The sequence below is a fragment of the Arachis stenosperma genome, chromosome 6 (assembly GCF_014773155.1).
Source record: "Arachis stenosperma cultivar V10309 chromosome 6, arast.V10309.gnm1.PFL2, whole genome shotgun sequence".
Lineage (NCBI taxonomy): Eukaryota > Viridiplantae > Streptophyta > Magnoliopsida > Fabales > Fabaceae > Arachis > Arachis stenosperma.
The window spans coordinates 127,053,716-127,064,226 of NC_080382.1; the positions used below are offsets into that span (position 1 = coordinate 127,053,716).

General features: G+C 36.8%; 1 non-coding gene across 1 annotated transcript; it reads left to right on the forward strand.

The window, feature by feature from the left end:
- Window positions 1-7,753: 7,753 nt before the first annotated feature.
- LOC130937107 (small nucleolar RNA R71) lies at window positions 7,754-7,861 on the forward strand. Its single transcript, XR_009068340.1, has one exon. It is a non-coding gene; the product is annotated as a small nucleolar RNA R71 (small nucleolar RNA).
- Window positions 7,862-10,511: the final 2,650 nt, after the last annotated feature.

Sequence of the window (10,511 nt, forward strand, 5' to 3'; positions counted from 1 at the left end):
TAATGAAGACACAACCATAGATAACACATAAAGCATAAAAATCGAACAACAGAAAGATAAGAACAAGAAAATCAAAGAACGGGTCCACCTTAGTGATGGCGGCTAGTTCTTCCTCTTGAAGATCCAATGGAACGCTTGAGCTCCTCTATGTCTCTTCCTTGCCTTTGTTGCTCTTCCCTCATGGCTATTTGATCCTCTCTAATTTCATGGAGAATAATAGAGTGCTCTTGGTGCTCCATCCTTAGTTGCTCCATATTGGAACTCAAATCTCCCAAAGAGGTGTTGAGTTGCTCCCAATAGTTGTGTGGAAAAAAATGCATCCCTTGAGGCATCTCAGGAATTTCTTGATGAGGGACTTCTTCATGCTCTTGTTGAGGTCCATGAGTGGGCTCTCTTATTTGCTCCATTATCTTTTTAGTGATGGGCTTCTCCTCTTCAATGAGGATGTCTTCTCCTATGACAACTCCAGCTAAATTGCATAGGTGACAGATGAGATGAGAAAAGGCTAACCTTGCCAAGGTGGAGGTTTTGTCAGCCACTTTGTAGAGTTCTAGAGATATGACCTCATGAACTTCTACTTTCTCTCCAATCATGATGCTATGGATCATGATAGCCCGATCTACAGTCACTTTGGATCGGTTGCTAGTAGGAATGATGGAGTGTTGGATGAATTCCAACCATCCACTACAAGAAAAAGGCGTATTTGTAACAAAAAATATTGTTACAAAACGTCGAAATTTTGAAACAAAAGTTTTTTGTAACAAAAAAAGGGTCCATTGCAGTAAGTCCCGTTACAAAAAGTTTTTGTAACGAAAAATGGAACTGTTACAATTCAATACCATATTTTGTAACAATTTTTCCTGATACAAAAAACCAGAAGCCGTTACAAAAGTGATAACAAATTTTGATCTTGAAGGTATTTTTTGTGACAGTCAATTTTTTTCCTATCAAAAAATTTTGTTACAAAATGTAACATGATTTTGTAACATTTTTTCCTTTAGTTACGAAAGTAAATTAATTATTTTGTAACTTTTTTTATTACAAATTACATGCATAATTTACTAAATTATTTTTTAAATTAACTAATATATTAACGCTTTTAATAAACAAGTTTACATGTATATAATATGCAAAAACATACATAAGTCAAACAAGATCCTTTTAGCTAAAATTGTCTTGAAACAAAATAACATTAGCTAGTGAGTACATTGATTAGTTCAACCAAAACATAAAAGTTCAACCAAAACATAAAAGTTCTAACTTCTAACATAGATTAGTGTCTCTATGCATCAAAACATTCTTGAGCCCTCAAGGTAGCATATGGTCACCATTTCAGCACTTCTGTAAATAAGAAAAACCGAAATAAAAAAGTTAGAAACAAGATATAACACTAATTATAATTTTTTCACTAAGTTTTATCCAAAATGTTTAGAAAAATTTCGACAAAACCTCCCCTAAAACTTGGATATTTCCACCGTCCACGGTTCCAACAAACACAACCAATTCACAACTTGCACCCTTTCAAACAACACAATGCATTTTAATTGAACAACCAAATAGGACAACAACCAAATAGTGAATAACAAAACCCAAAGCTTCCAGCTTCCAACAACCAAAACAGTGAAGCACTTAGCCGAATAATCAATCAATTGAGCTTAGCAACAGTTGAAAACCAAAAGCAATTAAATACCAACTCAATCAATTAATTGAATCAAAGATGAATATTGAAAATAGCTTAAAATAAATTCCGACAGCATTTCAGCAGTAAATTTGCCTATTTCACAATTTCAATCAATCAATTCAAATTCCATATGAATTCTTTGACAGTTAAAAACACAAAAAATCATAATGAATTCATAGGAAGGAAGTAAATAAGCCAATTCCAGCAAGAAAACATGAGGAAACAATTAAAACCAATCCAACCAGCAAGAAGCAGAGCAGCACTCAGCAGAACAGCAATCAATGGCCCATCATACAGCACCCAAAACAGTAAAATGAACAAAGGTAATGGATTTAGGCAGCATTCTATTCATTGAAGTCAATAACCCGTCAGCAGCAACAACAACAACATTCATTTCTTATTGCAACATCAATGACCACAGCACCTGGAGGAAATATTGGATTCAAATTGAATGAAAACAACAAGAAATAGTGCAAGTTAGTGCCATCGGTGGTTCTAGTAGTGTTCTTTGGTGAGGAAAATGGCAGGTCATGGCTAAGCAAGGGAGTTACAGTGGCTACCTCAAAAGTTTCATCAACAAGGACGACAATTTGGTTCACCACCATCAATGATGCACAGCTCAACGGCAGACTCCACCTGCGGTAATGGCGGTAGAGCAACAACACAGATGCAATAGTGACGATGGAAGATCTGACCGGAATGGAACCCTTGGCGGCGGCAGGACCTGACAAAGCTAAACCCTGGCAGTGGCAACAGTGGTGGCTAGGGTTTGGCAGTGGCGGTAACCCTAGCGACGGCGAACGCGGTGGTGCTGTGCGACAGCGGCGACGCTACCTCCCTCTTTGGCTATCACGTTCTCCTTCCCTCTTGCGTCTTCGCTCTCTCGCGTGCTACCCTTTCTCTCCTCATCTTCTCTGCGATGGTGACAACCATGATAGCGGCAGCAACAGCAGTTTGGAATGGCGAACAGCGATGGTTGAAGCTTCAACGGCGACGGAAGCAAGGCGCGGCGACGACGGAGCGAGACAACGCCCTTTCCTCTTCTCCTCGATCGCGGCCTTCTCTCTCGATCTTTGTTTCTCTCCTCTGGGTCTGGCGGTAGCGACGGCAACCGACGCAAGGAGCGGCACAGCGCAGCGATTCTCCTTCCTCTCTTCTTTCTCTGTTCCGTCACTCTCTCCCTCTGTTCTCCGTTTCCCCCTCAAGCCTCCTATTTTCTTTCTTTTTTTATTTCTTTTATCCTTTTGATTTTTGTTGCTGTATGTTAGCATTTTGGAAGAAAGGAAAAGTGGTGTGGCGGTGAAGAAAGCTAAGAGTGGCTTATTGCAGAGTGAACAGGTGGTGGGAGGGTATACGTGTGTGTGTGGGGGTTGGGTAGAAAGAGGTTAGGGTTAGTGAATTAGGAATTAGGGTTTAGAATTGGGAATTTAGGATTTGAGTAGAGTTTTGATTTAAAACTCAATTTAATAAATATAATTAATTTTAAGAATACTATTTTATTTTTTAAATTACAAATTATTTATAATTAAATACTTTAATTTAAAATTATAAGTAAATAAATAAATTTTCTTTTAATTTATAATATTAATCAAAACTTTAAATTATTTCAATTTAAATTATATACAAAATTCTCTTTCATCTTTAATTACTAAAACTTTGAATTTTAATTAAGCAAAAACCATTAATTTTAGTAAATCATAAATATCTAATTATAATTGAAATTTATATAAAATCAAATTAATTTAAAACATGAAATCTCATCATCTTTTTAAAAAGAAAATTATATATATAATTATAAATAATTCATTATTTATTTTTTAAAAATCTAGAAGCTTACACTAGAGTTCCTGGGTAAAAGGGGGAAATTATGGGTTAATTAGGGTTAGGGTTTATAGGGTTTAATTTGAAAATTAGGGTTTAATTTGGGACAAAAACGAAATTAATGAATTTTGGGTATATTGGGGTTGGTAAATTTTTAATAAAATTAAAGTATATTGTATAAATTTAAAATCTAATTTAATCTCTTAAAATTACTTTAAAAATATTACTCAATTATCAATTTATTAATCAGCTTTTAATCAAGTATTCTAATTTAAAATTAGAAATAATATAATTTATTTTCTGTTTATAAAAATTAAAGTATTAAATTCTAAAATCTCAATTATTTAAATTAGATCGTATAAAATTCTTATTATTTTATATTTGCTAAACTTTATTACTACAGTGTATCCCTTTTTACAGCTTTTAGTATTTTATTTTTTTCTTTTATATTTAGTTACTTTTATTTATATTTATAATTTAATAAAATTTCTTTAAGTGACATAAATTAATTTTTAGTTAATTTTAAAATAATGATTATTAATAAAAATTATATATTAATTATTTAAAAGAATATAAAATAATATTTATAATTTTTAAAAATTAATGAATACATATATTATGTAAAAATTTTTAATTTTTGAAACAAAATAAAATTATTTTTAAAAAAATATATACACATTTTTTTTATTTTTAAGGTATTTAACATTTTGAAAAAAGAATTTGTTATAAAATATACTTATATTTTATGACAAATAATTAACTTGTTACAAATAATATTGAATTCGTAACAAATTAATTTTTTGTTACAAAACAATTAGAGTTTTTGAAACAAAAAATTGTTTTGTTACAAAATAATTGGAGTTTTTGAAACAAAAATAAAAATTGTTACAAAATGTTTTGAATTTTTGCAACTTATTTTTTTTTGTTACAAATTATTACAATATTTTGTAACAAAACATTATATCGTTACAAAAACTAACATAATTTGTAACAAAATAAAACAGATTGTTACAAAATATTATCATATTTTGTAACAACTTGTAATGTTGTTACAAAATATTATTCTTTTGTAACAATAAAAAATTGTTATTGCAAAATACTATTTTTTTGTAACAATTTTAAATTTGATACAAATTTTTTGTTACAAATGTTTCATTTTCTTGTAGTGATCCTCTAGCCACGGGTTTAAAGTCATGCCTTCTCAATTGAACCGCTTGCCTTTGGAGTCTCTTTTCCACTGAGCTCCTTCCACACATATGTCCATGAGGACTTGGTCCAACCTTTGATCAAAGTTGACCCTTCTAGTGTAGGGGCGTGCATCGCCTTGCATCATTGGCAAGTTGAATGCCAACCTTACATTTTTCGGACTGAAATCTAAGTATTTTTTCCGAACCATTGTAAGCCAATTCTTTGGGTTCGGGTTCACACTTTGATCATGGTTTTTGCTGATCCATGCATTAGTATAGAACTCTTGAACCATTAAGATTTTGACTTGTTGAATGGGGTTGGTTAGAACTTCCCAACCTCTTTTTCGAATCTCATGTCCGATCTCCGGATACTCATTCCTTTTGAGCATGAAAGGGACCTCAAGGATCACCTTCTTCTTGGCAATAACTTCATAGAAGTGGTCTTGATGGACCTTTGAGATGAATCTCTCCATCTCCCATGACTCAGAGGTGAAAACTTTTGCCTTTTCTTTCCTCTTTCTAAAGGTTTTTCTGGCCTTAGGTGACATAAATGGTTATGGAAACATAAAAAGCAATGCTTTTTCCACACCAAACTTAAAAGGTTTGCTCGTCCTTGAGCAAAAAAAAAGAAAGAAGGACGAAGAAGAAGAAGAAATGGAGGAGATAGAGAGTTGTGAGTGGTTCGGTCAAGGGGGAGAAGAAGTGTTTGTGATGTGGAAATTTGAAGGATGGATAAGGGATTTATATAGAAGTGGAAAGAGAGGGTAGGGTTCGTGTATTAGGGGTTGGGTTTGGGAGGGAAATGATTTGAATTTGAATAGTGAGGTGGGTGGGGTTGTTGGGGAAGAGTGGGTGGAGGTGATTGGTGAAGAGGTGATAGGGAAGAGAAATGGGAAGGTGTGAAGAAGAGAGAGAGTGAGTTAAGGTAGGTGGGGATCCTGTGGGGTTCACAGATCTTGAGGTGTCAAGGATTTCTCATTCCTGCACCGTTTTGGCGTGTAAACGCCCCTTTGAGTGCCAATCCTGGCGTTAAACGCCAGGTTGTTGCTCATTTCTGGCATTTAACGCCAATTTTCCTTCCTTTTCTGGTGTTTAACACTAGCTTGATGCCTTTTTCTGGCGGTAAACGCTAGTCTGGTGCCCTTTTCTGGCATTAAACGCCTAGAATGGTGCCAGATTGGGTGTTTAACACCCATTCTGCTACTCTTACTGGCGTTTAAACGCCAGTAAGCTCATCCTCCAGGATGTGCTGTTTTCAATGCTATTTTTGATTTTTGCTTTTATTTTTGTGACTCCACATGATCATCATCCTAAAGAAAACATAAAATAACAATGGAAAATAGAAATTTAACATAGATAAGTAAAAATTGGGTTGCCTCCCAACAAGCGCTTCTTTAATGTCAATAACTTGACAATGAGCTCTCATGGAGCCTCACAGATACTCAGAGCATGATGATGGCCTCTCAACACCAAACTTAGAGTTTGAATGTGGAGGTTCTGTTTGACTCTGTATTGAGAGAAGCTTTTCATGCTTCTTCTCTATGTGTACAGAAGGAGATCCTTGAGCCTTAAACACAAGGTAGTCCTCATTCACTTGAAGGACCAACTCTCCTCTGTCAACATCAATCACAGCTTTTGCTGTGGCTAGGAAGGGTCTGCCAAGGATGATGGATTCATCCTTATTCTTTCCAGTGTCCAGGATTATAAAGTCAGCAGGGATGTAAAGGCCCTCAACCTTCATTAAAACATCCTCTACAAGTTCATAAGCCTATTTCATGGATTTGTCTACCATATCTAGTGAGATTTTTGCAACTTGTACCTCAAAAATTTCTAGTTTCTCCATTAGAGAGAGTGGCATGAGGTTTATGCCTGACCCCAAGTCACATAGAGCCTTCTCAAAGGTCATGGTGCCTATGGTACATGGTATTAAGAATTTTCTGGGATCCGGTTTCTTCTGAGGTAATGTCTGCCTAATCAAGTCATTCAGTTCATTGGTGAGCAAGGGGGGTTCATCCTCCCAAGTCTCATTACCAAATAACTTGGCATTCAGCTTCATGATTGCTCCAAGGTACTTAGCAACTTACTCTTCAGTAATTTCTTCATCCTCTTCAGAGGAAGAATACTCATCAAAGCTCATGAATGGTAATAGTAAGTTCAGTGGAATCTCTATGGTCTCTAGATGAGCCTCAGATTCCTGTGGTTCCTCAATAGGGGACTTCTTGTAGTCCAGTGGACGTCCCATGAGGTCTTTCTCACTGGGATTCATGTCCTCCTCATCCTCTGTGCATTCGGCCACTTTGGTTATGTTGATGGCCTTGTACTCTCTTTTTGGATTCTCTTCTGTATTGCTTGGGAGAGTATTAGGAGGAGTTTCAGTAACTCTTTTACTCAGCTGACCCACTTGTGCCTCCATATTTCTGATAGAGGACCATGCCTCATTCATGAAATTGAGAGTGATCTTAGATAGATCAGAGACTATGTTTGCTAAGCCAAAGAGGCTCTACTCAGAATTCTCTGTCTGTTGCTGAGAAGATGATGGAAAAGATTTGCTATTGCCAAACCTATTTCTCCCACCATTATTATTGTTGAAACCTTGTTGAGGCTTCTGTTTATCCTTCCATGAGAAATTTAGATGATTCCTTCATAAAGGATTATAGGTGTTTCTATAGAGTTCTCCCATGTAATTCACCTCTTCCATTGTAGGATTCTCAAGGTCATAAGCCTCTCCTTCAGAGGAGGCTTCTTTAGCACTGCCGGATGCTGCTTGCAATCCAGTTAGATTCTGAGAAATTATATTGACTTACTAAGTCAATATTTTGTTCTGAGCCAATATGGCATTCAGAGTATCAACCTCAAGAACTCCTTTCTTTTGGGTTGTTCCATTATTCACAGGATTTCTCTCAGAAGTGTATATGAACTGGTTATTTGCAACCATCTCAATGAGTTCCTGGGCTTCTGCAGGGGTTTTCTTCAAATAAAGATATCCTCCAGTAGAGCTGTCCAATGACATCTTGGATAGTTTAGATAGACCATCATAGAATATGCATAAGATGCTCCATTCTGAAAGCATGTCAGAAGGACACCTTCTGATCAATTACTTGTATCTTTCCCAAGCTTCATAGAGGGATTCACCTTCCTTCTGTCTGAAGGTTTAAACTTTTACTCTAAGCTTGCTCATCTTTTGAGGTGGAAAGAATTTGGCCAGGAAAGCACTGAACAACTTTTCCCAAGAGTTCAGGCTTTCCTTAGGTTGTGAGTCCAACCATGTCCTAGCTCTGTCTCTTAGAGTAAAAGGGAAAAGCATAAGTCTGTAGACCTCGGGATCAACCCCATTGGTCTTAACAGTATCACAGATTTGCAAGAATGCAGCTAAGAACTGATAAGGATCTTCCAATGGAAGTTCATAAAACTTACAATTTTGCTACATCAGAGAAACTAATTGAGGCTTAAGCTCAAAGTTTTTTACTCCAATGGCAGGAATTGAGATGCTTCTTCCATAGAAGTTGGAAGTTGGTGCAGTAAAGTCACCAAGCACCTTCCTTGCATTGTTGTTGTTGGGTTTGGCCATGTCTATTTTGTCTGCTTCCTTTTCAAAAATTTATGTCAGGTCATCTTCAGAGTATTGTGCTTTAGCTGCTCTTAGCTTCCTCTTCAGAGTTCTTTCAGGTTCAGGATCAGCTTCAACAAGAATGCCTTTATCTTTATTCCTGCTCATATGAAAGAGAAGAAATAAACAAAAGTATGGAATCCTCTATGTCACAGTATAGAAATCCCTTGATGTGTCAGAGGAAAAGAAGAATAGAAGGATGAGGTAGAGAGAAGAATTCAAACTTATAGAGAAGGAGGGGGTCCGAATTATTAAAGGAGGATAAGTGTTAGTGATTAAATAGAAAGAGATGGGAGAGAGAGAATTTTTGAAAATTTTTTGAAATAAAAAGAGATTAGAATTTAAAACAATTAGTTAATCAAAAAGAATTTTGAAAAAATGGTTAGTGACCTTCGAAAATTAGAGGTGAGAGAAGTAGTTAGGTGGTTGGTGCACGAAATTGTGATCAATACTTTTCAAAACACAAACAATCCCTAGTAATGGCTCCAAAGACTTGGTGCTCAATACCATGGCATAAACACAACTTCGCACAACTAACCAGCAAGTGCACTGGGTCGTCCAAGTAATAAACCTTACGCGAGTAAGGGTCGATCCCACGGAGATTGGTGGTATGAAGCAAGCTATGGTCATCTTGTAAATCTCAGTCAGGCAGACTCAAATGGATATGGTGATAAACGAAAATAACATCAAGATAAAGATAGAGATACTTATGTATATCATTGGTGAGAGCTTCAGATAAGCGCATGAAGATGCCTTCCCTTCCGTCTCTCTGCTTTCCTACAGTCTTCATCCAATCCTTCTTACTCCTTTCCATGGCAAGCTCGTGTAGGGTTTCACCGTTGTCAGTGGCTACCTCCCATCCTCTCAGTGAAAATACGTCCCTGATGCTCTGTCACAGCATAGGCTAATCATCTGTCGGTTCTCGGTCCGGCCGGAATAGAATCCAGTGATTCTTTTGCGTCTGTCACTAACGCCCCGCCTTTCGGAGTTTGAAGCACGTCACAGTCATTCAATCATTGAATCCTACTCAGAATACCACAGACAAGGTTAGACCTTCCGGATTCTCTTGAATGCCGCCATCAGTTCTTGCCTATACCACGAAGACTCTGATCTCACGGAATGGCTGGCTCGTTTGTCAGGCGAGCACTCGGTTGTCAGGCGATCAACCATGCATCATGCAATCAGAAATCCAAGAGATATTCACTAAGCCTCGAATGCTTGTAGAACAAGAATGGTTGTCAGTCACCTTGTTCATAGGTGAGAATGATGATGAGTGTCACGGATCATCACATTCATCAAGTTGAAGAACAAGTGATATCTTGGACAAAGAACAAGCGGAATTGAATAGAAGAACAATAGTAATTGCATTAATACTCGAGGTACAGCAGAGCTCCACACCTTAATCTATGGTGTGTAGAAACTCCACCGTTGAAAATACATAAGAACAAGGTCTAGGCATGGCCGAATGGCCAGCCTCCCAAAGTGAGTTCAATCATCAAAACATGATCAAAAGACTCTCTATATCCCGATGTCTAATACAATAGTCAAAGGTCCTACTTATAGAAAACTAGTAGCCTAAGGTGTACAAAGATGAGTAAATGACATAAAAATCCACTTCCGGGCCCACTTGGTGTGTGCTTGGGCTGAGCAATGAAGCATTTTCGTGTAGAGACTTCTCTTGGAGTTAAACGCCAGCTTTTATGCCAGTTTGGGCGTTTAACTCCCAATTAGGTGCCAGTTCCGGCGTTTAACGCTGGAATTTCTGGAGGTGACTTTGAACGCCGGTTTGGGCCATCAAATCTTGGGCAAAGTATGGACTATCATATATTGCTGGAAAGCCCAGGATGTCTACTTTCCAACGCCGTTGAGAGCGCGTCAATTAGGCTTCTGTAGCTCCAGAAAATCCACTTCGAGTGCAGGGAGGTCAGAATCCAACAGCATCTGCAGTCCTTTTCAGTCTCTGAATCAGATTTTTGCTCAGGTCCCTCAATTTCAGCCAGAAAATACTTGAAATCACAGAAAAACACACAAACTCATAGTAAAGTCCAGAAAAGTGAATTTTAACTAAAAACTAATAAAAATATACTAAGAACTCAACTAAAACTACTAAAAACATACTAAAAATAATGCCAAAAAGCGTACAAATTATCCGCTCATCACAACACCAAACTTAAGTTGTTGCTTGTCCCCAAGCAACTAAAGATCAAATAAGATA